This window comes from Pinus tabuliformis, chromosome 5_1 (genome assembly GCF_031772625.1).
Source record: "Pinus tabuliformis cultivar Carrire ecotype Pingquan chromosome 5_1, CPIR1, whole genome shotgun sequence".
NCBI lineage: Eukaryota > Viridiplantae > Streptophyta > Pinopsida > Pinales > Pinaceae > Pinus > Pinus tabuliformis.
In genome coordinates this window covers 410,735,999-410,763,585 of record NC_142305.1, presented here as the reverse complement: position 1 = coordinate 410,763,585, position 27,587 = coordinate 410,735,999, and the positions used below count along the sequence as shown (strand labels likewise).

Sequence of the window (27,587 nt, the reverse complement as noted above, 5' to 3'; positions counted from 1 at the left end):
GTTCTTGTAGGCATTATTAAACCTATGAAAAATATTTATAAATTACTTTTATTCATTGTGTGCTTCGTCCAACAATGCTTATGTTACATCTTTTGTAGCCTTATGTACCATCCCTGTCTCCCTCTACAGAAGCTCTTGAAGCTTCTTATCTATAGCCTATGATAGTTGCAGAAACTCATCCTTCCATGGTTGATTCCTCTGTCTTAAAACATGTTCTTCCTTATTCAGTTCCTCAGTCTTCTTCTGGAGGGAATTCCCCTCATTGATGTTGGGGAGCTTCTACGAGATTGGTAAGTTCTTTGTAGAGGTGTGAATTTCTTTTAACTGTTGTTTCTTCTACTTAATGTCTTCCTGTAATTTATTCATATTGTTATTTTCCTACTGCGAAGTTTAAATATGTAAACTTTTATGCAATTTGTTTCATATTCTGGCACCCTTGCAAAGATATTGGCCACTGCAACCTTTAGGTTGCTCTCCCCCTTATCCCACACTTCCTCTAGCATGGTTGGTTTCACCTTCATTTGTAGCTCATTAATCTTAATTTCAAAATTAAATTTTACTGTAGTGATATTTGCCTTATATCCTTTCACTGCAAGGTCGGGCTTTGCGACCTTGTCCTCTATTGACTCTTCTTCTAGGATATCAAGGTCTGAAAGCTCTCTATATTTTTCTTCAATTACCTCCTTGATATTTTGTTTCTTCTGGAATTCTTGGTCCCTCTCCTAGATCATTTGGTCGAGCTTCTTCTGTTGTGAAGCATCCTCTTTTTCTACCTGAAGGTTCAACTACGAAGTGTGTTAGTTGTGAAACTTGCTCCTCTATTATTTCCAAGTTCAAGTTATGTAAAATCTACAATGGTACTACTGTGATGGCCATGGTGACATTACTCCACCCTTGTACTTGTTGTTGTACCTCAAATGGATTCAAACTGTAGGACTTCAACGTGTGTTGGCACTAACCTCGCTGCAAGTGTAGGCTCTATTATCCTTTCTTCTTCAATCCTTTCCTCTATCTCCACTAGATGTCTAACCGTCTGCACTTGTATCTTCAATTATGTGATGCACTCTTTGAAACCTATTAGAAGTATTTCATAAAGTTCTTCCAACTTATTTCATAGTTCTGATGTCACTTTCTCAATATTATCCCCAATATTCTTTAGGTCCCCATTAGTAAGGACCATTGGTGTTATATCCTTCATCTTATCTACCTTCTGATTCTTCTTGATCTTCATGGAATCATCCCCATATTCCTTCCTTTTTTCTATGATAGTTGGGTTTGTCTCTGTCTTTTCCAACTCCTTATTCTACAAATATCCTCCAGGAGGATCGAGGAGACCCTTGTCATATTTCTTCTCTTCCTATGATACATGCACATCCTTTTCTTTTTCCTTTCCATTCTCTTCGGCATGCTGCATTGTGTCCTCCTCTATCACATTATCTTCCTCCTATGTCTCTAGCATACCTATGCTAATAGTTCATCTTCTATCACTAAGTATGGTAGGGGATGCCATTTATTCTTCGTCTCCCTATGAGCCTATATATACTTTGTGGAAATCATCCTTAAAATTTGTGACAACTCTATACTGGTCATATAAGCTCGAAAAAAGGCAAGGAAATTGGTTTAGTAACATATGTATGTCCATATGATATAATATGAAAAATACCATGTTCTCCATTGCTCACATTAGTTTAGTGGTATACTGGAGTGAGGCATATTGCAGATCTTCACATACATCTGAAGCTAGTGGATGGAACTGTGAATCCTCCAACTCTCTCGATACCATCATTGCAATTATCAATATCAACCATTCATAACGGAATGTGGTACCTTTCTCCTGGACCTTGAAGTAGTTGTCTATGAAATTTTTGCAAAGGTAGTCCACCCAGTTGTCCTAAAAACGATTGGCACACTGCCTAACTAATGAAACTACCACAACAAGGACTTCATTAGCTCAACACTTTCTAATGATATTCCCAGCCAATATGTGTGTTGTGAGGTGAACTAGCTGGTCATTGATTGAGTTTATATTATATCCCCTCTTTCCTTTTGTCAAGCCAAACTTATTCTTCATGATGTCGACTATGGCGCATTCCAATGAATTCGTCTACAGGGTTCTTCCCTTGATATTTAAGTCTAGTGATTCTCCACAGAAAAATTGGATCTATAGGGATCCTATTTCCCATCCATAAGCATTCATTGTACACCAGCACAAGAAACTATCACCCAAAATCCATGCTCCCCAGACTTTTTTCAGAGTGTAGCACATTTAGAATGTTTGTCAATCCTAACTACAACAATCCATTTTCCCATTGTTATGTGTCTAAACTCATCACACCACTCTCCAGGTAGTTTACATGTTTCAAATATCCATCTGGTGCAAACTGTGGGTATTTCTTCCTGTCACTGAAGTCGCACTTTAGAAACTTGAGCTGCAAAATTTTCCCATGTATTTCCCTAGTAAATGGTACTTTATTTTGCAATAGGGGTGTGAAGGTGCCAAAATTTGCATCTTTTGAGTCATTTACATGTTTGGAATTTAGTTTTCTAAGTCAAATGTATGGTAGTAGACATGATGGAAATGTTGGGCCATCTATTTCCATTTGTACGTGCTTCATTTCTTCTTTGTTGTCATTGACTTGTTCAACTTCTTGTTCAGGCTTGACAGGTTTCTTATCGTGTTTATTGTTTGTTCTATGTTATTTGGTTGGTTTCTTTGGTGGATATCTCTATTTTTTTTCTGATGATGCTACCAAGGTCATACCAGTACTTATTGCAACTACTTCCATGATTCTAGGTAATCCCTTCTTATGAAAATTATGAACAATTTATTCCCAAGAATGCTCGGACGATATATGGCAATGAAAATTAATGTAACTTCTTCACACTATCAACACTCGAACTCAAAATCCAGAAAAGTTCCGAATCTAGGGAGAATGCAGATTTTTTTAGTAATTTTTAATATCTAACCCCATCATTAGCTTAGATTTTATCCAGATTATGTTAAAATTGTGTTCATTAATTGCATATCTATCCCTATATCTTGCCAATATGTCCTCATAAATGCAAATTTCAGTGAGTTTTAACGTTAGATTTCCCTTTTAATGGTCATATTTTTCCAACAAACTTTGACACATCCATACCATAGTGACCATCCCTTCTGATGTAGCGGTGACTACAAACTTTGACATAATCCAAGCTATAGCGGAACCCCCATCTTACATTGCAACTCCTATGAACTTTGACATAATCCAAACTGTAGTGAAGTAACTTCCTATGGCGAGGCTCTCTGCAATGTAGTTTATAGTTTAGTGCCCACTTTCAACTCCATGTGACACTAAGACCGTTCCCCTTTCTTCTTTAGAAAGAGGTTGTAAACATAGGTTTTTGCTTCTATAATTTCAACCTGCTTCCAGTTACTCTTCCCTGAATCAATTCTCCATCTAAATTTTCTAATTGAACTGTGCCTCCATCAGTTATATGCTTGATAATATATGGGCCCAACCAATGCATATTTAATTTTCCTGGAAATTTTACAAGCTTATTGTCATAGAGGAGAACAAGGTATCCTACCTAGATCTTCTTTTGCTTAATGTGTTTGTCATGCCAGGCCTTTTCTCTTGCTTTTTGTACCTATTCATGAAATCATGTTGTAAATCTGTCTTCCACCAAAGAAATCAACTATGACATTATTTCCTTCATTATGTTAGGGCCTTTCATATCTGGAAAATCTACAATCATCAAGCTAGGGATGATGTATTTCATGGGCATCATAACTTCTTTCGCATAAACTAATCTAAAGGGTGTTTGACCTATAAAAAATTTTCATGTGGTCCTATAATCCCATAAAATTGCTGGAATTCTAATGTCCCAATAATCTCTATTCACATTTCATAACTTACAAAGTGAATGTTCCAAAATCTTATTAAATTCTTCTACTATTCCATTGGCCCGAGGGTGATAAGGGATACTCTTTTGATTATAAACTTGTAATTCCTTAGGCAGTGCTTCAATAGTTTTATTAAGGATGTGGGAACCTTGGTCCCTTGTCAAAATGTTTGGACATCCAAATCTAGGCAATATATACTTAATAATAAACTTCATAGTAGTCTCTATAATGCAGTCCCTTACTAGTTGTGCCTTAACCGATATTGTCAAGTAATTAGTTGTTGTAATTATGTAGCTCGCACTAGTCCTCTTTCAAGGTGGGTGGACGTGTTCCAACAATATTAATAGCCCACTTATCAATGCCCCATAATGTAACTTGTGGTACCAATGGCATCTCATCACTCTTTGAAGGTTTTCCTCTTCTTTGACACATATCACATGATTTGTAATAATCCTTTGCATATTTATGTAGTGTAGGCAACCATCATCCTGCCCTAAGAAACTTCTGCACAATAGATTTTCCTAAATAATGCCCACCAGCTGTGCCACCATGATATTTCGCTAGAATCATCTGTATTTCATGTTCAGGGACATATCTATGAAGTCTTTCATCTCGTCCCATATTATATAACTGTCCTTCTATTAATGAAAATTCAACTTCCTTAACCACTAATTCCCTCTTTTACTGCACAATATACTCTGAAGGAGCCATCCCTGTGCTCAAAAACTGAATGATATCTGCAAAATGGTCATTCGGAACTCTAATTGAAAATAACTATGCATAAGGGATATTATCCTCTATGTTGGCTCATTCTTCTCCTGTTTCCAATATTGGTAGATGATCAAGTCCTTCATTCATTATTCCTAGTTTAACAATGATTTCAAAGTCATAATCCTAGAATAAAAATAGCCATCTACAAATGTTTCCTCCTACAACAATATTATTAACCAAATACTTCATTGCAAAATGATCTTGAAACATTTTGAAATCTGATCCCAGTAAATAGTGTCTAAACTTATGCAAAGCATACACCATGGCCAGTCCTTCCCTTTCTATAGTGGTGTAATTCTTTTCTGCTTTGGATAACTTTCTACTTGCAAAATGTATAGGATGATCAATATCTCTTTCACCAAATTGTGCCAGTAATACAGACAAATCTACACCAGAGGCATCCACATGGACATGGAATTACTGATTCCAATCAGAGAACACTAATATAGGCCAAACTGCCATTTTTTATTTCAATATGTCAAGCCTCTTATGACATTATTCATTCCACTAAAAAGTTACATCATTATTTAACAATTTCTCCATAGGCGCAGTGATTTATACATACCCCTTCATGAATTCCATGTAATATCGAGTATGTTCCAACGCAGTGCGAAGCTGTCTTACTCTCTTAGGTGGAGGTAAACTCACAATGATAACAATCTTAGTAGGGTCCACCATTAGTCCTTTCTTGCAAAAAACGTGTCCCAACAATATGCCTAAGAGTACACAAAATATGCACTTCTTTAAGTTCAAATAAATCTAATATTGGGTACATGTGTCAAGCATAAGTCTTAAAATTCCAATAGTTTTTCTTAACAATCCAAATACTGTCCAATCACCAAAATACACCTCTAAAAATTATGGATACTTTCCTTAAAAGATGCAACCACCACCCTAGATATTATAGCATGGGAATTATTGAATCCAAAATGGAATATCGTGTATTGATCTAAGCCCCATTCCATAGAAAATGTGCTCTTATGTTGATATTCAATTGAAATCCTAATGTGGTGATAACTTGAAAATCCATTTGTAAATGAGTAAGCTTCTTAAGCTACTACATTGTCTAGCACTTCATCTTTGAAAGGGGTAGGTAAGGGATCATGTAAAAATGCATCATTCAACTTCCTGAGATCAACATAGATCCTAATTTCTCTTTGAGGCATCTTCTCTTGCACAACCATAGAAATCACACATTCTGATTTTTCTACTGCTTGAATAATTCCAGCTACTATCATCTTATCAAGCTATATCTGTAATCTCTCCTATACTTTGGGTTCAACCTGTAAGGTCTTTGTTTGACTAGATTCTCATCATTCTTGAGGGGAATCTTCATAATTCCTACATCCCCTAGTACACCCTTAATCTCTGAAAACTTGGTGGGAAACAGTTGTTCCTATTCATGAAGTAACTTTGTAACATTACTAACTATCTCTTCATCTGAATAGTCTCCTATTGTTGCAAACTTAGGTTCCTTCTTTGATCCTATGTTCACCTTCTTAGCCTTTAGTGGCTTCGTTATACTTTGTATTTCTAGATCACGACCATTTACTTCATGGTATCCTTTTGATTCTACTACGTCGATGTTGTGAGGATCTTCTTCCCCATATGCAGTAAGGTTATAACATTCCAATGCATTTTATATCTCCACAACCCAATCAGGTTGTTGCCATGTGAATGGGGTTCCATTCTCATAAATCCTCTTCTTAATTGTCTAAAGGGCCAAATCTATGTATGGGCAATCGTCCTCGGAGTTGAATGTTAATATGAAGCCATCATCCACGTCTTCCTAGTTTATTGTACCATGTTGAAGTTGTGCTTCTAGGTACCAGTTCTTAAGGATTGTCTCTAATATATGGATGAACCCATGTACCCATTCTTGCTATGGAATCCCCTTTTGTGTTGTAGTGCACAGCTAGATATGCTTCCTAGGATTATTATAACCATCATATTTTATCTCCATCTCTGTATCTATTTGTCCAAATCTTATCCACGTCAATCTTGAAGATTCCTTCCACCTTATATCATCTTTTTGGGTGCATTCCACCATCTAGTAGGGATAGTTTTCATGGCTACATCCAAGGCTGATAACCTTTTATTTTCTGTAACTTGTTCTTCAAATTCACCAATAAAAGTATTTACAACACCTAAACCATTATAAGAAAGTAGGTTACATATCTTGGATATCATACAACAAATAGATTTAGTAACTCTAGTTTTCCAACTCTTCTTCTGAGTCTTAGGTACAAGAACTATCACGCTACCAACTAAATTTTCCCTCTACAGTAGGGTTAACAAAATCTTCTTCCTTTGTTTTCATTTAATATATATTCTCTATATCAACTGCATATTATTCTTATATAACTGGTTTTGTATATCTTACCCCTTATGTTGGATCTAAGGGAACAATTACTCTCACATTATTCCCTTCAAATATCATCTGTCCCTTCTTCACATTAATTATATCCATATTGTATAGATGCCCAATCAAGTCCAAGGAATTTAGGATAGGGTTTACTGTCATCAACAATCTCTATTAGTTCAAGATCAACAATAGTGTGAACTCCTTCAATTTCCATTGTTACACCTGGTAGTCTTCCTAAGGGGAAGATGTTTTGTCGATTTTCTGCCCTTAACTCAATAGGTGACCACTATAGCTTTGGCTCACCCATTAGCTCCCATGTCTACTTCGTTAAGAAATTAGCATGAGATCCTCAATTGAGGATAACTTGATCCATCTCATATACTATTATCTACGCACTAAACCTCATCTCTCTTCTAGTTCTTTTTTTTCAATGCAAGTTATTGACTACATGCATTTGACTTCGCAATGTTTTTTTGGATGCACGGGAATCTATCAATTCTTGAAGCCCTTCTACTACCCTTTAATCTCTTAATAATTTCATACATGTCTACAGAAAATTATTTAAAACACTTGCTTGATTTGCTAAATCTTTGTCTTGTTTCAAAGCTTTGTTTTTGTGTTGAAGTTGATTATGTGCGAAAGCTAATGAAGCATCATATCTAGTTCTCTACTTTGGCTGTGCACTAGAGGTTGATGCTCAAACATCCAGAAATCTTCACTTTGCCTCTATAAATACTTCTTTTTCCATACAAATATTAGAAACATAAACTTTCTCAACATTTTTTCTAACCCAAGTATATTCATATTGTTTCTTCTCATCTACTTGATCACTTCGGGTTGCAACTCCACTTCTAGTGACAATACTAATTTGAGGTTCGTCAGTCCTCCTTTCAATAGCCACCATTTGAATATTTTGTGTAAGTTTTTGGTTCCCTTTTTCTTGAATATTTTCCATAAGTGCAAGGCATTTTTCATGACATGGTCAAATGATTTACAGTACTTACATGTCGTTGTAGGGTTTTTACAATCTCTCGCAAAATGACTTGCCTGTCCACAATTATAGAAAATGATCTCCCCACGTCCTCAGCTAGCTCCAACACCTCAACCTCTTCCTTGGTAGCCTCCTCGACCCTCATGTTTTCCACTGCCATCATGTACATGTTCCTCTTCTTGCATTCCATAAGTGTGAGCACTGTACTCCATCAATAGTTCATAAGATCAATAATTATTCTCATCAAGTGCTACTAATTTACATAATTGGCAATATAGGTTCCTTAGACTATGTACATATTTATGTAACATGTAATAGACTTATGAGTGATGTTGGCCTCTAGTCTTACAGATATCACACCACAGGCTATTCAACTGTCACCTCCTCTCACCTGACTTTCTATGAACTTCTATGTAGAATTGGACTACAATCTTTGATGATTATCACATGCTCTCATCCCCTCAACCTCTATCCACTGTTTCCTTTAGTTCTCTTGATTTTTGTGTGTTGTGATGATCTATTCTAGACTTCACATGAAATTTATGGCCATCAAGTTATGGAAAGAGTTAGTGTGGGGTAGCCAACCTAAACTATCATTTTTTATTAGTATGCGTGGGAATCTGAACACCAATTTGTTGTGTATGATGACCTCTTTCTATCTGCACATTGTCGGCTTTATCCTGACATCTTCAGTGATTCTACCATTTCTGATTTTTCTGGTGAAAATTTACCCCCAGATATTTCCACTTCTGATCATTCACAGAAAATGAAATATGTATTTATGTCATTTGATTGTGGAGAGGATGAATCCTCCTTCCTGAATCCACTTTATCTCTCATTTTTTATTTCTATAAATTCAAAGGGTGAAAGTTTTTTCTCATCAACCCCTCTATATTACTCATCAGATCACGAGGATGTAGATGTATATCTCAAATTTTCTGATCGTGGTTTTCATGATCTTTTCACTCATTCATTTGTTCATAATCCTGATTCACCTACTCTATATTTTTCTAAGCCACCGGTATTTGATGTTCCATATTGTGATGAAGCAGAAACCCCTCAAGTTTTTGAGGCCTTTAGCCAAAGCTGATGGTTATGTCAAGTTCTTGCAGCCTTGAGTTCAGTTCCTCTTCCGATAAGAAATCAGTTGAATTTCCTCATGCTCCTCATCACTCTCTTGTTCACATTGAAAATCAAAATATTTTATATTTGTCACTTGCTCCACCAGAATCACACAATACTATCACTCATATATTAGAGAATTCATACGTAGGGAGCACTGTTGTGAAATGAAAATTTTCTTCCTTCTTCATGTTTGCTCATTTTTCATGTTCAAAAGAGTGTACATCCTTTCCATCCATGGGAAATGTGACACAACATCCTGATACGTCTGTTGGATGCCTTTCATGTGTTGGCATTATGATACATGTGTTTTCCTTCATGGAAACTCACTCAGATGGAAGATCATGGTGCAGCATGTCAAAAACAATGAATTACATATCAGACTACAAAGAATGAAGAAAGAGAGGTATGCGTAGGTTCACCTTGACCAAGCTGCATATACATGTAGGTTCCATGAACACAAGTAGCGTATACGTACACATGCACTTTCATAGAAGGAAAGGTGTGTATATGATGGAAAACTATGTTTTTGGTTTGAGGTATTTGGTCCAAGATATTTTGATCCATGGTAATGGTCCAAGGTATTTGGTCTGAGGTATTTACCCTAGGCATTTGGTCCAAGGCATTGGTCCTAAGTGGTTTTGATCCATGGTATTGAGAAGGGTCTAAAACTATATAAGGAGAAGAAGATCATTAGGCCAGTGTGCGCAAGTATCGAATATTTGATGAAGTGTGAGATCTAGTATGCAGGTTATTGGCTTATGGTGCTTTTCTTGATCTGAGCCAAGGATGAACCTTAGCAGTTGATGAGGGATAATATCTAATCGGGATCTTAAGGCTTGAAATGAATTATCATTATAAGGTTTGATCATGTGTAGTCTAGATCTGAATACTGATGCATGTGTTATTTTATAAATGTTATGATCTGGGTATAACTGAAGTATGGAATAGCTGAAAAATTATGAATTAATATTTACAGATGTGTACACTAGTTGGATTTGATACAAGCTTGTATACATGCTGATTTGACACAGAGAACCAACGTATAGATTATGAAGTATGTTTCAGTTGTTTCTATTTGTTGTTGTAGAGTTCTAGATTCTACTTTGGGTTCTGGTCACTGTATTCTAGTGACAGTGTTCTGAATGATCAAATTCAAGTTATGATGATTGAGTTTCAATGATTCGTTGTTTCAGATGTACTTGATGATTGTATTGCAGTTATGATGTTGTTGATGGGTCCAATATGAAAATTAAATGAAACGTGGCCTTTGGATTTTGGTGTTGTGTTCCAGGAGTATCCAGTGTGAAAATTCATGAAACATGGTCCCTGGAGGAGGAAAGAAGGTCGTAGCCTTCTACAGGTTGAAACTTATGTAATAGTAAAGATAACAACTATTACAAGAGCTAGGGAGTTGTAGCTACCTTCCAATATGAGCTGGAGAATGAGAGAAGGTTGCAACCCTCTACAGGTGGGTGCATGTGTACTGGTATAAGTCTACACCAGTACAAATTGTAAATATATTTTATTATTATTAAAAGAAGACAAAGACGATAGGAGCAGGTGGTTTTTACCCACATTGGGTTTCCACCTTATATCTTGGTGTTCATGTGTGTTGTTTATGTGTGATGATTTATTCTGCTTTTACTGCACTGTCTAATAAATCTTTGATATACTGGTTAAAGTTTGATACATGTTAAACTGCCTAAATCAAAAGTTCTCTCCATATAGGTTGGTTTCTTTAAGTATAGTCACGTGTACACACTAGTTCACTTAGCTGAAGTAGTGTATATAAATATGTTTGGGAAATAAAATTATTGGTCTGATAATACTGATTCACTCCCCTCTCAATATTATTTCCAACAATTGGTATCAAAGCAGGTAGTTCAGAAGAAGCTTGATCACTTGAAGGGAGATCCATCATCATGAGTAATCAAGAAAGCGTTGGATCCATCCAACTGGCAATATTTGATTGGAGAAACTTTGTTTATTGGAAAATAAGAACCACAACCTATCTACAGTCACTTGGAAAGAATGTCACCGAAATTGTGGAAGGAGGATATACATTTCCAACAGCAATTCCTACAGATACGTCAGGTAATAAGCAATATGAAATTAATACCAGAGATGTCAATTCCTTACTCTGATGTATGTCACATTCAGATTTTGTCAAAGTCATGCAGCTCAAATCATCAAAAGAAATATGGGACAAAATTATTCTGAGCTATGAAGGAGATTCTTAGGTAAAATGTGTTAAACTTCAAACACTTAGAATTCAGTATGAAACTCTTAAGATGCACCGTGATGAAAGTATAGCTAGTTACTTATGCATAGATGAGGTTGTTAATTGTATGAAGAATCTGGGTGAAGATATAAAGGAAGTTACCTTAGTTGAGAAAGTTTTGAGATCCTTGTCTGCTAAATTTGAATCAAAATTGTTTGCCAAATAAGAACAATAGGATCTGTAGACTATCACTATGACACAGCTTCACAGAATCTTAACTGCCTTTTAGATGAGGAAAGGAGGTCCATCAGATATGAGAGAAGCCACATTTAAATCTTCACCAAAAGGAAAGGAAGAACACAATTAATCAAGACATATTTCAAAAGAAGAAGATGAGGTAAACTTTGTCAAGAAGCTTCAACGGGGTTCCAGAAGATTTAGAGGTAAGCTACCCTTCAAATGCTTTTCTTGTGCTAGAGTCAGTCATTATCCTACCAAATGTCTTGATAAAGATAAATATGAAATATGGAAGGAATATAAAAAATGGAATAGAAAACAAGTTGTAAATAAAAGAAGTTACTATACTCGTGAAGATAGCGATGGTTTATCACATAGTGATGAAGATGAAAATAGTAATGACTATAGACTTCTAAAGGCTTATGAAAATGATAATTTTTGGGATGCTTCAGAAGAAGAAGACCTTCATGAAGAAATTTATAAACTCAAAATCTATTTAGAAGAAAAGAATATGATTATAGATACCTTGACATACCAACTTGCTGAAAAAGAAAAACAAAATGAAAAACTAGAATGTGAAATTGTGGGTATAAGAAAGGATGTTGAGAAAATGAAATATTTCAATATTATATTTGCTAAAGGATCAGAAACCTTAGATGAAATTATCAAAGTGCAACGTTCTCCTCTGATAAATACAAGTCCTAGATATATCGAAGAAGCATCCCAATTACAGAAGTCGTCAACCTCTACTGAAATCTATCTTGATGCATCAAAAACTAGTGAACAATATGACAATCATTAGCAAAGGCATAAAGAAGACCACCATGTAAATCAGACTCAATTTATTCCAAGGATGAACATAGGCCACAACCAATATGAGGTAAATCATACTCAATTTTCTCCAAAGATGAATATCAATAGAAACTATAATCACCAGGTAAATAGATTCGATAGTAATAGGAACTTCTTTAATGTGCCATGTCTTTCATGTCATAATTTTGGACACAAAGCTACTCAATGTGTTGATTACAAAACCATCATGACTAGAGAAGTATGAAATCAATGGAATGTAATAGGGGTCATGAAAATTTCCTATAATAACTTTTCTCTTCTTGAAAATGAAATATAATGCTCAATCTGTAACAACTTTGGTCAAGAAGAATCTGAATGCAGCAGCACATTTCGGCAATCATCTCAAAAGGAGAAAACTCCATTAAATCCCAAGATATAAAGAAGGAAAGAATCTCAAACATAAAGATGTAGTATAGCCTTTTATGTAGAAGGACAAGAAAATTAGTAGTATATCGACAGTCGATGCTAAAAACACATGACAGGTGGCAAAGAAAAACTCCTCTCATATAATGCCTTAGAAAAGGAAAAGAATGTCTCATTTGGAAACAACACTCCTACTGTCATAAAAGGTAAAGGATCTATTTTCTTGAAATAAAAGGTTAAAGATGGAAATGTTATGTATGTAGATGGTTTAAATCATAAGCTGTTGAGTGTCAGTCAAATGTGTGATCATGGAAATGAAGTGGTGTTTCAATCAAATGGATGTGTTGTTCGTGAAATTGATACAGGGAAGACTGTGATCAAAGGTACAAGAACTCCAAACAACTTATACATACTCAAGGGTGGACAACAAAAATGTTATCTAAGAAAAAGTGATGAAAAATGGTGGTGGCATAGAAGACTGGGACATCTAAGATTTTCTCAAATAAGAAAAGCATGCATATTAAGGCTGTTCGTGATCTTCTAGATATCAGTATCCCTAAAAATAAAATATACAAATCATGTCAATTTGGTAAGCATACTAGAGCTCACTTCATTGAAAAAGAAGGGTTAGCTAGTAAGCCTCTTGAACTTGTTCATACTGATTTATGTGGACCATCAATGAAAAAGTCATCTCATGGAGAATAACACTTTATTTTGTTCATTGACAATTTTTCCAGAATGTGTTGGATAGGTATGCTAAAGCACAAAGATGATTTGAAAAGTTCCAAGCCTCCAAAGCTTTGGTTGAAAATGAATCAGATTGAAAAATCAAATGCCTTAGATCTGATCGAGGAGGGGATTTTACCTCAGATGAATTCTTTTACTTTTGTGAACAACATGGAATAAAAAGGAAACTCTCCACTACAAGGACTCCTCAGCAAAATGGAGTGGTAGAAAAAATGAATAGAACTGTTCAACAAATGGCTTGAGCTATGCTAAATGAATCTGGAACTCTTGCAATCTTCTGGGGTGAAGCTGCATTCACCACTGTAACTATTCTCAACCAAGCAAATGTTCAGGTAAATAGCACTCAAACTCCACATGAACTTTGGTATGGTAAGACTCCTACTATAAAATAATTTAAAGTTTTTGGAAGAAAATGTTATATCAAAAGGACTGATGAAAAACTTGGTAAGTTTGAGCCCAAAGAAGATGAGGGTATTCTTCTTGGTTACTCTTCCCGAAGTAAAGGATATAAATGTTATAATAAAAGACTTGGGAAAATTGTTGAAATTATTGATGTTGTAGATGATGAAGCATGCAGAAATCCAAAAGAAACAGAAGATTGTGACAATGAAGAAGATGGGGAGTATTTTCCCACATCAAATCACGATGATATTAAAGAAGAAACAAATGAAGCACCAGAAGAAGAGATAAATATAGAAGAAAATACTCTGTCCAAGTATGTCCAGAAAAATCATCCAGAAACTCACATTTTAAGGGAAAAGGAGGCAGGTGTACACACAGGAAGAGATATTACAGAATCCTCAAGCTATCTAGCATTACTATCCTCCACCGAACCTCAAAACATAAATGAAGCATGCAAAGATTAATGTGGGCTCAAGGCCATGAATGAAGAACCAGAGAAAATTGAAAAAAATAATACTTGGGAATTAGTTGCTAGACCTCATGATAAAAATATTATAGGAACTAAATGGATATTCAAAAAAAAGCTGAATGAAAATGGAGAAGTCATTAGAAACAAGGTGTTATAGACATATTTGTTCATTATATTTCTGATTCCGTAATGATTATGATATAATAGTTAAAAGATGCTTTGACAGTTCTTTGTTACTTTGTTTCTACAGGTACTCTCCAAGCGGGATAAGTATAGAGACGAGTTTCAAGCTTTGTCAAGGGGCAGAGAGATCAAGCAAGGAGTTAAGCAGAAGATCGAGGTTGGTTCGTTTGTCTTTCTCTTATTTATTATACATATAAAAAATCCTGAATTTCCTTAAACTATTGTTTCTAGGGTAGCTGCCAAACCTAGAGGGCTAGTCGATTGAGAAGACACTAGTTTTCCCAGAAACAAAATGGAAACTCTGCTCTGGATCAAATATATGTTTGTGTGTTGTTGTTTTTTATTTTATAAACTATAGACAAAGCCTGAAGTCAGCTAGGTAGCCTTCGAACTGCTCTTGTTCTATAATTGAATAGTAGATGAATGTTGCTTCAATCAATCTCTGGTTTAGTTTATGAATTAAAAATTTGACTTACAAGCATTCTAGATCCCCTTTTGGTAGCTCAGTAACCTCTCAAGTCATTCCTCTGTAATTTGCTCTTTATTGTCCATCATAGCTCAACTTAACTCACTGAAATCAACTGCAAATTTGAGCCAAAACCCACTTTAGCTACACTCCCTGGCCCATCACACTGTATGTCACTGTGAACCAGTATGCATCACACTTCCCGAGTGTAGTAGGTGCGATACATCCTTGTTTCTATGAAGCGCAGGTGTGATCACTAACTGAACCTATTTCCATTCTTGAAATTGGGGGTTTTTGTCCTTGTTTTCAGTTTCATTTGGTTGTTTTGTTGCTTATGAACAATGCCTCCTTACTGAAGCCTATTTGCATCACATAGATCAACCTCCATTGATTAAGATTAATAATTTTTTTTATGTATTTGTCCATCATTTACAATCCTTTTTCGAAAACGTTTCTTAAATCGATCTCTCGCTTTGATACAAAAAGTGTCGTAACTGTCATTTCGTCTCAAAAAGAGATGTGTCGTTGATTCTTCCTTCCTTGAATAGTCAATTGAAATTTTCCTCATGTATTTGGTTTGATTTGTTGATACTTGAAGTGTCAAAAGAATTTTTTATTCAAAATTTAAAAGCATTGTTTAGTCTTCCTATCTATTTTGAAAAATAAATTGTCAAAATGTCACTTTGAGTAAAATATTTCATATCTTTACTACATTTTTTTTTCTTTTTGGCATTTTCCACATTAAGGAGAACGAAAAAAATACATGCATTTGCATTTTCATTTTGTTTGTGTGCAAAAAATGATTTAGGAAAGTGCATTAGTGTGTGCTCTTTTCTCTTTGTTTGAATGAAAATGTAATCTTCTTTCCCTAGTATCTAGGATTTTAGTTGATCAAAATAAACAACAATTGTTTATCATTGTAGATTGCATTTTCAGGAATTTCATATCAAAATCATGCGGTGAACCATTGAAAGGAAAATTTTAAAGAATATCAACTCTAAAATAAATCTCAATGAACCTAAGAACACTTTGGAACTTAACAGAACACATCTAGAGGTCTAGGCTAGAGACGTGTTCTGGTGTCGTAAAAACTAGTAATTATCATTTTCATCGAAGGTTGGGTGATTTTTCCTCCTCGATACAACAAGTCCTAGAATAGACTTGTGCTCCCCATACCATCATGTATATATTGGGAGACCAAAATAGGCATATATCCTTTATCCATAGCAAGTTGTGTCTGCCACCCTATCAATCGCAATGCACTAAACACAACATTCGAGAAGATTGATTACCGTACATAAGTCCTTGGTAATTTCTCTTTAGTTTATCACCAAGGTGTCTATCGCAGTTTTGCAATTGGTTTGGTAATCCCTTTGTCTATATTCTCCAGAGTAGTCACGTTTGTTCCTTTACGACTCTCTAAAAGAAGAGGTCCATCTAAGCACTTTTCACTTCAAGCTCATTAAAAATCGAAGGGGACTAGAGTCATCTTTAGCTTTTTCTCGACTCTTAAAAATTGAAAAAGGAAAGTTGTGTCAAAGCATCATTAAAATTAATTGAATTCAGAATAACATCTTTTTCCCCTTAGTTTTGAGTCGATCAAGTAATCTGTAATTGTGGATGAAAGTCAATCAAAACCCCATCGTTCGCGAAGACTGGCAAGTCAACCGTCTTTGACTCTGGAAACGAAGCCATTCTGAGCAAAACAATCTTGTTTAACTAAGTCCAATTCATCTGATTTATTTGAAACTTTTGTTTCAACATCGTCAGAGACTAAAGTTACTCCGATCATCTTTGGTACATCGGCCTTTAGAGGAGAAGTTCTGTAGTTACAAGAGGAAATTATAACTAATCCTAGTGTAATGGTAGACACTTCTATACCTGAAACGACTCCATCTAGAGGTTTTCCAGAGACTGAAGTTCACTTACCTGAACATCTGGAAGTTGAGTTTCAGAACTCGGAAGGTGTCACCCCTCTAGTATCTGCCACTGTAGAAGCTATATTTTCTTCGGCTCCAGAAATATTTTACGGACTTGACGGTCTACCTCTTCCACCTGGTCTGATTGCTATAGAAGAGATAGTAGAAGATCCTCCATCTAGTACCCCGTTATTGGGAACTGGGATTCATTTGTATCCTTCTACTCCTGAGTTTGGTTTTTCTAATCATCCCTCATCACAAGTTCCTGTCAAATCGCTAGGAAATCTTTTGGATAGACTAAACATATATGAGCAACCATCAACATCTAGGACTGTGTTAATTAATACAGCTATGGCAGAACTTCCTGCTGCCATTCCTACAACATTTGCTGGCATACCATCTATTCCAGCTAGTTATCAAACACTAGAGGGAGTCCACTTAGAGGCTACTTTAGCAACAGGGTCTGCTCCTATTGATTCATCTAGAGTCACATCTGGTATTTCTTAAGTTGAAACTTAATGAATTGATCATGCATGCCAGTATCCATTTGGGCAGACCAGTCTTCAAAGAACGATATATCCTTTGAACACTGGACTACCACCATATGGAGGGTAGTATGATCTTTCATTGTTTCCTCTTGGGGAACAACCATATGAGAGTTTACAACAAAATTTAGGTCAAACTAGAATTACATCTAGTGGTTGGGTACCAATACTGCCACAACAACCAAGGGTTGTTTATTCAATGCAACTTATCCAACCTGTGTCAAATATTCCCACTACACCTGTTATTCTGACTGTGTCACAAGTACAAGCAATGCATGTTGTGTCTCAACCTCAAGTCTCTCAGGTTGCAATACAATAGCCTCTTGTCTCCATGGCTAAATCACAACCTCATTTTAGTTCTTCCTTACCTAGAATGATTCAGGCTCAAATGGGTATTACCACTCCGCATCTTGGTCAATCTTCTAGTATTGGGAAACAGCAAATGGTCTAACAACCATGGCTGGTACAATACCAAAAATCAAAATTCCAGCAAACCCAACCTCAGTTTGGGCTTGGTCAATATCAAACCTACCGAGGACCTGAGAAACAAGGCTTTGTAGGTAATGGATAGCCGCATTTTCAAAATAATTATCAACAACCACATGATAATGGTTATGTTCAAAAACCTTATCAAAATTACCAACATCAGATACGTTATGCTGGTATGCAAAGATCTACTGCTCAGGCAATCCCATGTTATCCTGGGTATGCTTCACCTAACCTGAATTAGCAGTTGCCTTTTGTAGCAACTCTAGAATTACCAGATTTGAACTGGCTGACAAATGATCCAATTGCATACGCCCCCTTGGTGGCTAGCGATTCCTCATAAACTTCCCTATGATATTCCTAAATTCAGTGGAAATCCAGGAGAAGATCCATCGAATCACGTAATGACTTTTCATTTTTTGTGCTCATCTAACACCCTGAATGATGATTCAATTATGATTTTCCTTTTTTAGAGAAAGCTCACTTGTTCGGTAGCAAAATGGTATATTGAATTGCCTAGAGCTTCATTTGATAACTTCAGCACCCTCGCCACTACGTATCTAACCCACTTTTAGTTACCCATAAGGTATGAAATGAGAACAGAACTCCTTACCAATTTTAAACAGACCATAGCTACTCACATATCTAATCATATTCATGAGTGGTGGCATCATCGTCGAATGGTAAAGACGTACGTTCTCATTCATCTATTAGCTTAGTGGTTTATTAAGTCCTTATTACCATCTATCATTGAGGACGTGATGAAAGGAGGAGTTGTCACTTAAGAGCAAGTCATTGCTCATGCCTAATATTTGGACTTGATCTACACTCAGTCTGGCACAGTCTACGACAAAATTCTTGACGCTCCTAGACCAGAATTTTCCGTTTCCCCCTCCTCCTAAATTGAATAGGGACTTTCATGCCGATGTAGACATGATCGGTGCCTCAAGCACGCAAATCGAAGGGCTCCATCTGGTAAAGCTCTTATTGTTTCTAGTCAAAATAAAAATGAAAAACCTCTTTCCTCAGAGAGTAACGCTGTGTCATTTGACAAGGGAAAGAATCCAAAGCAACTAGGGGCAAGAAGAAAGGGAAAAATAATAAGAAGAAACAAGAGAATTCGACTCCTCAAAAATCTTCTAAGAACCCTACTGGGCCAAAGAAACCTCCTCATTATCCATGTTACATATGTAATGAGGATAATCATACGAAATATTGTCCACATCGAGCTGAGGTTGGGAAATTTTTAAAGACTTCAAGTACCTCAGTGGTGTTGACTGATTCATTTCCAAACCCAAAAACTAATCTGGCTGTTATCAATCATGCTTCCACATCCCAAGTGCTTATGCTATCCATATAAAACTAGAAAAATGATGCTTTGATATCAACAAGAAATAAATAGTATGGGAATCCATCATCATCAAACAACCAGGCTACAGATCAACCTAGTGGTTTGACAACAACTTTGCCAGAATTTTTTCCACCCATTAATCCTGAATTAACTATAAAGCTGCCAAAGGGAGTCATACATAAATCAACATTTAATCCTTGTGCTCAATTTACACAGAATTATAATATAGTGTAGTATCTCGCTCAGTCACCATCCGCTATGTCGACACTTGAGGTATTGTAGAATTTCCCCTCCCAAAAGCAGGCTTTGTTATCAGCAATAGGTGGGATTGATCTAGTGGATTCCAATCTTGTGGCCTTTAACCATAAAGGATATACACCTCAGTTATGGCACAACTCACTTTCCTTATACAGGTAAATCCCTCAATAAAACTATTCATCAAACGATCATTGATGAGGGGGAATCTACCTGTATTATGTCAATGAGTTACTAGAAAACTCTTGGTTCAGCACCCTTGTCACAACTCTCAACAACATTAAAAGCATTCGATGGAAGAACATACACTCTGTATGGGATTTTAAGTAACTTACAAGTTGAACTGGGGGACAAGATAGTAGCAATTGAAGTCGAGGTCATTGATGGAAATCTTGATTACAATATCTTACTGGGAAGGCCCTGGATTTATGCTATGGCTGCCTTGGTGTCTACGTATTTTAGAAAGATTGCATTTCCATTCCAAGGTGGAATTACAATCATTGACCAACTAGCCTTTTTTCCTAATAGTTCATAAGCTACTGGAAGCATTCCATTGATCCAAGGAAGTTCTCAATCACTTCAAAATGTTGGAGTAGGTCTCCTAAAAGACCCTTCCTTAATGGGTACTTTTTCCCTCCCACCTCCAATTGGTCTTGCGGAAGTGGAAACAGTGGAAACCTGTCATATGATATCTTCTACATGATTGGAGATAAGGAAGAGCTCTGACCATTTTGATAGTGTGGATCACCGTGAGGTTTTTCCCCCAAGCCCCATGGAATCTTGGTAGCAATCAATTTTCTGGGCTTGGGCAGCAAACCAAAATCAACATTCAACGAGTGTTTGGATATATAGGTCTCTAGAGTATGGTACACCTTCTTATCCTTGGTCTCGTATAGATTCCACAGATGGAATCATATGGTCAATGATGATAGGAGAGACATCATGGGAAGATTACCACTATTGTTCCCACCTTCAAGGTAACAATGAAGATTATTCAAGCGACCTTAATCATCTTTCAGTTTTTGATTTTTTAAATACTATAAATACAGTGGATTCTGAGCGAAATCTGTCTAATATTGAAGAAATTATCGCCATTAATATCTTGACCAAACCTAATGTTGTAGAGAATATTCAAATTGGCAAATCTTGTTCTCCATTAGAACTGGAAATTTACTGCGCTTTATTTCTCGAATTCAGAGATGTCTTTGCATGGTCATATGAAGAAATGCCATGCATTGACTCGAGAATCATTGAACATAAAATAAAGATGTATCTAGATGTCAATCCAGTATGAAAATGGCTTTGGTCTATCCATCTGATGAAATTCACTGCCATTAAAGTAGACGTTGAAAAAATTTTGCATGCTGGTTTCATTTACCCTATTCTTCTCACTGATTAGGTATCGAATATTGTTCCTGTAATGAAAAAACAAGGAACTGTTAGAGTGTGTGTCGATTATAGGGATGTAAATCCAAAGGACACTATCCTACACCCTTCACGACCAGATAATTGATGAATGTGGTGGATGTGAAATCTTCTCATTCATGGAGGGATTTTTTGGATACAATCAAATCAATATCTACCCATAGGACTAGTCGAAGACTGAATTTATATATCTGTGGGGCACATTTGCATATTGCAAATTACCTATCGTTTTGAAGAACGTAGGGGAAACCTTTCAGAAGGCAATGAATTATGCCTTCAATGACATCAAACACATCATTCAACCAAATCTCGACGATCTACTGGCTCATTCGTGAAAGCGGACTGATCATCTGCAGCATTTGAGAGCCATATTTCTACATTGCCGACACTACAGGATACGACTCAATCCACACAAGTGTGTGTTTTGTGTTGGTTCTAGTCGATTTCTTGGTTTTGTAGTTTCTAAGGATGGAATTTGAGTTGGTCCATTTAATGTTCAAGCAATACTTGACATGCCTCCACCTTCAAATTTGCTTCAAATTCAGAGACTCCAAGGGAAACCTAACTTTCTGAGGAGGTTCATTCCACTTTACACTGAACTCGCTAAAGGTTATACACGTCTTTTGAAAAAGGAGTACCCTTCCACTAGGATTAGGTTGGAAAAGGTTCCTTTGAAACTTTAAAAGATTCTCTAATAAAGGAATCATTAATGTACGCTCTTGACTATGAAGAAGACTTTAACCTGTATCTTGCCATTGTAGATACAACCATCGCCATGGTTTTAGTGCATGAAGTTAATGGAATAGAACATCCTATATATTTTTTAAGTCACAATCTTAATGGTATAGAAAGCGAGTACTCTTATGTTGAAAAGTTGGCTTCAGTAGCCTTTCAAGCGGTACAAAGGTTTTGACACTATGTTATCTTTCGCATAACTACCATTTTTTCAGATTGCAACCCTATGACCTACATTCTGTTGCGTAAATTACTAGGGGGAAAATATTCCAAATGGATAGACATTTTGCAAGAGTTTGAATTGGAATTCACCAAATCTAAATCAAAGAAATCTCTCATCTTTGTGGAGTTACTTTGTGACCTTCCCTCGTCATCCAATGATTTAACATCCAACACATCAATTGTGGATGAGTTTCTATTTTTGATATCATCAAGTGATCCATGGTATGGTGATATACTAGTCTATCTCCAAACCCAAACTTTTGGGCCTAACACCCTCTCCTCTGAACAAAGGCATAATCGATACCAAGCCAATGATTACCTGATCATTGGTGATACACTTTAATATCGTGGTGTCGATATAGTTCTACGAAGGTGCCTCACGCATGAGGAAGCCGAAAAAGTTTTTAATGATTATCAGGAAGGTGCTTATGGGGGTCATCTATCTGGTTATGCTACTGCACAAAAGATCTTACGAGTTGGTTACTTCTAACCCACTATATTCAAATATTGCGTAATTGTAGTTAAAAGTTGCCATGTTTGTCAGATTTTTTATCACAAAACTAGATTACCACCTGCACCACTGCATCCAGTAGTTGTTGTTAGGACATTTTCTAAATGGGGCATTGATTTCATGACATGTAACCCCACCTCGGCTAGGGGGCATTGGTATATTATAGTTGTTGTTGACTATTTTACAAAATGGGCTAAGGTCACGCCTACATTAAACAATAACAATGAAATGGCTGCTCTTTTCTTTTTTAATCATGTAATTTGTAGATTTGGTGTACCACAGGCTATAGTCACAGATCATGGGTCACATTTTCACAATCACATGATGATCGAATTAACTGCCAAGTCAGGATTGTCCCATGGTAGTTCTACTCCATATTATCCACGGGCTAACGGACAGGTTTAGGTAATCAAGAAAGTCCTTAAGCGCTTACTACAGAGAATGATTGGAGTCCACAAATGGAATTGGCATTTAATTATGTACTCAGCTTTGTGGGCATATAGGACTTCAGTGAGAAATGCAACTAGATTTACGCCCCTTCAGTTAGTGTATGGTCTGGAAGCTGCATTACCAATTCAGTGTGAAATCTTGTCCCTCAAGCTTGCAATTGATCTACTTCCCAAAACTTTGGAAGAAGAGGCTCGTTTCATGGAACTAATCCACTTGGATGAAACCCGTCATGATGTCACGCTGGCTAATGAAGCACATAAGAAATGTGTCAAGGTGCAATATGGCAAAAATGTCAAGCCTCATGTCTTCTCAGAAGGTGACCTGGTTTTACTTTATGATCAGGACTCGAACAAATTATGAGAAGGTAAATTCGAACCATTATGGATGGGCCCCTACATTGTTAAACAAGTATAGAGAAAATGAGCCTATGCGCTGGTTGATTACGATGGGATTGCACTATTGCAGCCTCAAACCAAGTTGTATCTTAAATGTTACTATGCTTGATTAAGTGTAGTAAACTCATTGTATAGATGCCTTTATTGCATTTTTTAGTGTGTTTTCTTTTAGAGTTGTCATTTTGGTTAGATAATCCACTTCGCATTTGTTGCAAATGTCAGACTTGTTGGAACCATTTGTTGGTTACACTAACGGAGGTAGTCGTAGTACACAAAACCTATCTTCTGTGGCCTAGGCCATTTTTGCTTTGAGCAGCGAGTTAGTGAGCTTCAGGGGGATATGTATTGGTCAATTGACAAACAACATTGTTGAATATAGTGCATTGATTGAACTTCTCTCTAATACCATTTCACATGGCTTACACTGACTCGTTGTCAGGCTAGATTCACAACTCATCATTCTACATCTTACTGGCGTTTATTCCATTCGGAACCTAGATATTAATCACATGTTCCTAAGAGTCAGGATTTTGGAAAGACAATTTGACTCCATTCAATATGAAAACATTTCTAGAAACTTAAACACATTGACTGATTCATCAGCAAACTATGTGTTAGATAGGCATTTACAACATTTGTAAAGAAAGCATTTTATATCAACATTTGCATCACGATTGCATAACTTAACCAAAAGAAAACTCTAAAAATCAGAAAATATATAGCTATTTATAGTCTTTTACAAAATGTTTTGTGTCCGGGACAAAATCGGTCGTCTGACCAAGAAACTAAAAGGAATGTAGAAAAGCATCCTAGACTAATGATGCTGGTGATAACATGTCACCGCCTGTGTGATCATGCGCAGGAGCCTAGTCCATCGACTTGGCATGCTAGTAGTATGGCGTTGTAACCTCAAAGGTAACTCATCGGTCCTGACATCTTGAATACCAAGAGTGAGGCCCTCGATCTGATCCTCCAGCACTGCCAGCATCTCCAATATGTCCAGATCCCGAAGGATGGCCCTCCCTACAACCTCTCCTACTAGAACATCATCGGATGGCTGTGGGCATGCCACTGATCGCACTTGTCCAATATCTGCACACACATATAAGTTTGATGAGCCTTGGTAACATTAAATAACAAAAAAACATTATAAAACTAATAAACAAAGATGTGGTCGAATCATTTTACCTATATCACTCCACTGCTCGACAGCTGGTTTGTGGGGTCCAGTATTGCAGAAATGATGTTGCAACTCCTGGAACTCCCTTCTTTACTTTTATCGACACAGTAGTTCATAACAAACTTGGAAGTGACGGTGCTATATGCACAAGTACTAGCTCTTGCTGTAGCTATCACTTGATTAGCTAGCACAAGTCTGCTAGGAGCTTAAGCCAACTTCTATGAGCTCTTACAAGAAGCTTTTAACTGTGATGGATGTAAGCTAACTCAAAATAGGCTAGTCTACTTGCAGAAAGAAGCTAAAAGCTGAAAGGAAATGCAAACCCTAGCAAACCCTAGTTTTACCGACTAACCCTACTGGTGCAAGAAAGAGATGGAAGCAGTGGAAATGGATGCCATTGACTTTTAGAAAGGTAAAATGCATGTGAATAAGCTACTTCTGTGGTAAAATCTGGAGAAAACATCTTTCTGTATTTTTGAGTAATCTTGTAGAATTATTATGTATGTACTTTAACTGTTTTTGACTTTGCATAGGTTGATTGGCGAAAGGAAATGGGGTAGGCACTTGCAGGAAGTTGGGAAGGTGATAAGAGGACCCAAGGGGTCCCTAAGACCCTTCTAGAGAGTTTCACAGTGATTAGATCTCAAAAAACCGCCCACGGGAACTTCTACAGGAAGTCTGCAGGGGTTCTACAGGATGTTCTACAAGAGGATCCAAAACAGGATTTTGGAGGGTTGATGGAGGAAAAACGGCACGAAAGTGGAAATGGAGGTTGGATAAGGATGTTAAGGAGTCTAGGACCTGGTGAATGAGGTTAAGGAGTGATTAAGGTGATTGGATTTGTTCAAGGATGGATGGAGAAATGATGCACAAGAATGTAGAAATTAGGGCAAAGTGGGAAAATGTGGTAAATGAAGGGAAAGAATCTGAGTTAGGGGACGGATCAGGTTGTATTGATGGAGGAAGGGTAGGCAGGGAGGTATCACAGGTGTTCTGCATGTTATTTTCCAAAACTGATCAAACGAAGACTAGGAAAACCAAAGATCTAGCTATTTGGACCTAATTTGACCTAAATACCAGAAATCATGATGGACAAGAGTTTATTGGCAGAAAATCATGTAAAAAAAATTATGAAAACCAAGAAATAATGTATTTAAATATGTAAGCACAACTGGTATCAACTTTTCGAACTAAAAAATCTAACACTAGCAATTGCATTGAAAGGCAAAACAATGTTTTGTGGCAGCAAGTATGCCTTGGTCTCAGCTAATGGTCCCAAGGAGGGAGAGATGAGATCAAGGATTTCTTGGTGGCTTTTCTGTAGGTCTTTTCCTTTACCAATCTATCAAATCAACTTGAAGCATTATTATCTATTTCAATCATCAAAAACAACGCAAGTCACAAAGAAAGATCTTAATCTAGATAACAGAAGTTATTCTATGAATGCAACAAAGACACATAAAAGTACACAAAGGAGGTACTGGCACTCGGGGTTGGCCCAAACCAAAGAGTTATAGCCTCCTAAGAAAGAGTAGAGCTGGAACAAAGCTGGATTCTTCTTTATTGATCAAAAAATAATAGTTACATCCCAAAAATTGTCTACAAGAAAAAGCTCGAAAATGTGTTGATATTGAGCTGCACTAAAGTGCTAACCTACTGACTAAAATCTAACTAAAATCTATCTAAAATCTGACTAACTCCTGACTAACCCAAATGAGGCCCTGAGCCTTCTTATTTATACAAATTGAGGACCCCAACAGTCCTCCTAGACTTTAGGGACTCAGCTGCCCAAACTTGCAGTTAACAACAGTCCTAATTGACTTGCTTGGCTACCCCTTGTGCTCTAAGTTTTTGATGGAGAATTCAAGGTAAAGGCTCATAAATGAAGGGGACACCTTCCTACAAATCGTCTCCCTTTTTCTTCCACGAATTTGGCTACCGAGTGCTCATTTAAGCCTTTGATTTTGTCTCAAAATTGAGCAAAAATTTGCATAAAGCACACATTAGACTTTTTGGCATAATGAATAACTCAATTCAGTCTATTAGCATAAATATAATAAAAAAAATGCAATAAACTAATGATAATGGTGGATTAAGTCGAACTACGAGGCTAAATGAACCCATATAATTACCCAGTTTTGGGGCTCATCATCACCCCCCTACTGAAAGTGTTGCTCATCCTATGAGCAACTAATCTATCTCTTCATCTTTGATGGCCCTGGTGGCCTCCTTATCATCCCAAGATTCTGATGTGGTCTACTCATGTGTGCCATAAAATTTTCCTTCTTTTCCATGTCCTTCCACTGCTCCTCTTATTCTTCTTGTTTGAATTCTTGTGCTTTTCCTGGCCTTGAAATACATGGATGCATGCCTTTTTCTTTTTTTCTTTTTGTTTTGTAGGTGTGCTTAATGCAGCAAACATAGCTACTAATTCCCTTGCCAACATTTCAAGGGATTTCTCTTTCTTCTATTTTTTTCCCTTACTTCCTGTAGAAATCTCTATGCCCCCTGTTTCTGCTTGTGTCCCTGATATCTCAGGGTGTGTCTCTTCTTCCTTTCTTTCCTCTTCTTTTGTCTTCTCTGCTTCTGTTAGCTTTGCTTCCTCACGATTTGCTTTGGTTTTCTTATCATCTTGTTCGGTTTCTGCCTTCTCTGCTTTAATCTTTTTCTTTTCTATTCTGTATCTTTCTTCTCATCTTTTGTTTTTATTTCCTCCTCTGTTTCAAGTTCTTCTTTCTCCATTTTTGTCTTTTCCTCTTTTTCTATCTCCTCCTCATCTTCCCCTACCATATTTCTAAAAATCTCCCTATCATGATGTGTAGTGACTACTGGAAATGTTCAGGTGAGGAGGGAGGAAACAAACTTTGAAAACTGGAAATAGAGAAATGGTTGAGGTTTGTCTTTCTAGAATTAGGGATTTCTCATGTTCTTCTCTTTCACAACGTCAATTTGCAATTTTTTCTTCAAATTGTTTCCAACTTGAATTTGTTTCTTGGTTTTTGAGAAAAATCAATACTTTTGACAGAACAGAGAAT

General features: G+C 36.6%; 1 protein-coding gene across 1 annotated transcript in view; it reads left to right on the top strand.

Annotated features, from left to right (window-relative positions):
* LOC149165224 (uncharacterized) overlaps nt 1–27,587 on the top strand; it is an 84,479-nt gene that overhangs the window by 26,340 nt on the left and 30,552 nt on the right. The window lies entirely within an intron of this gene.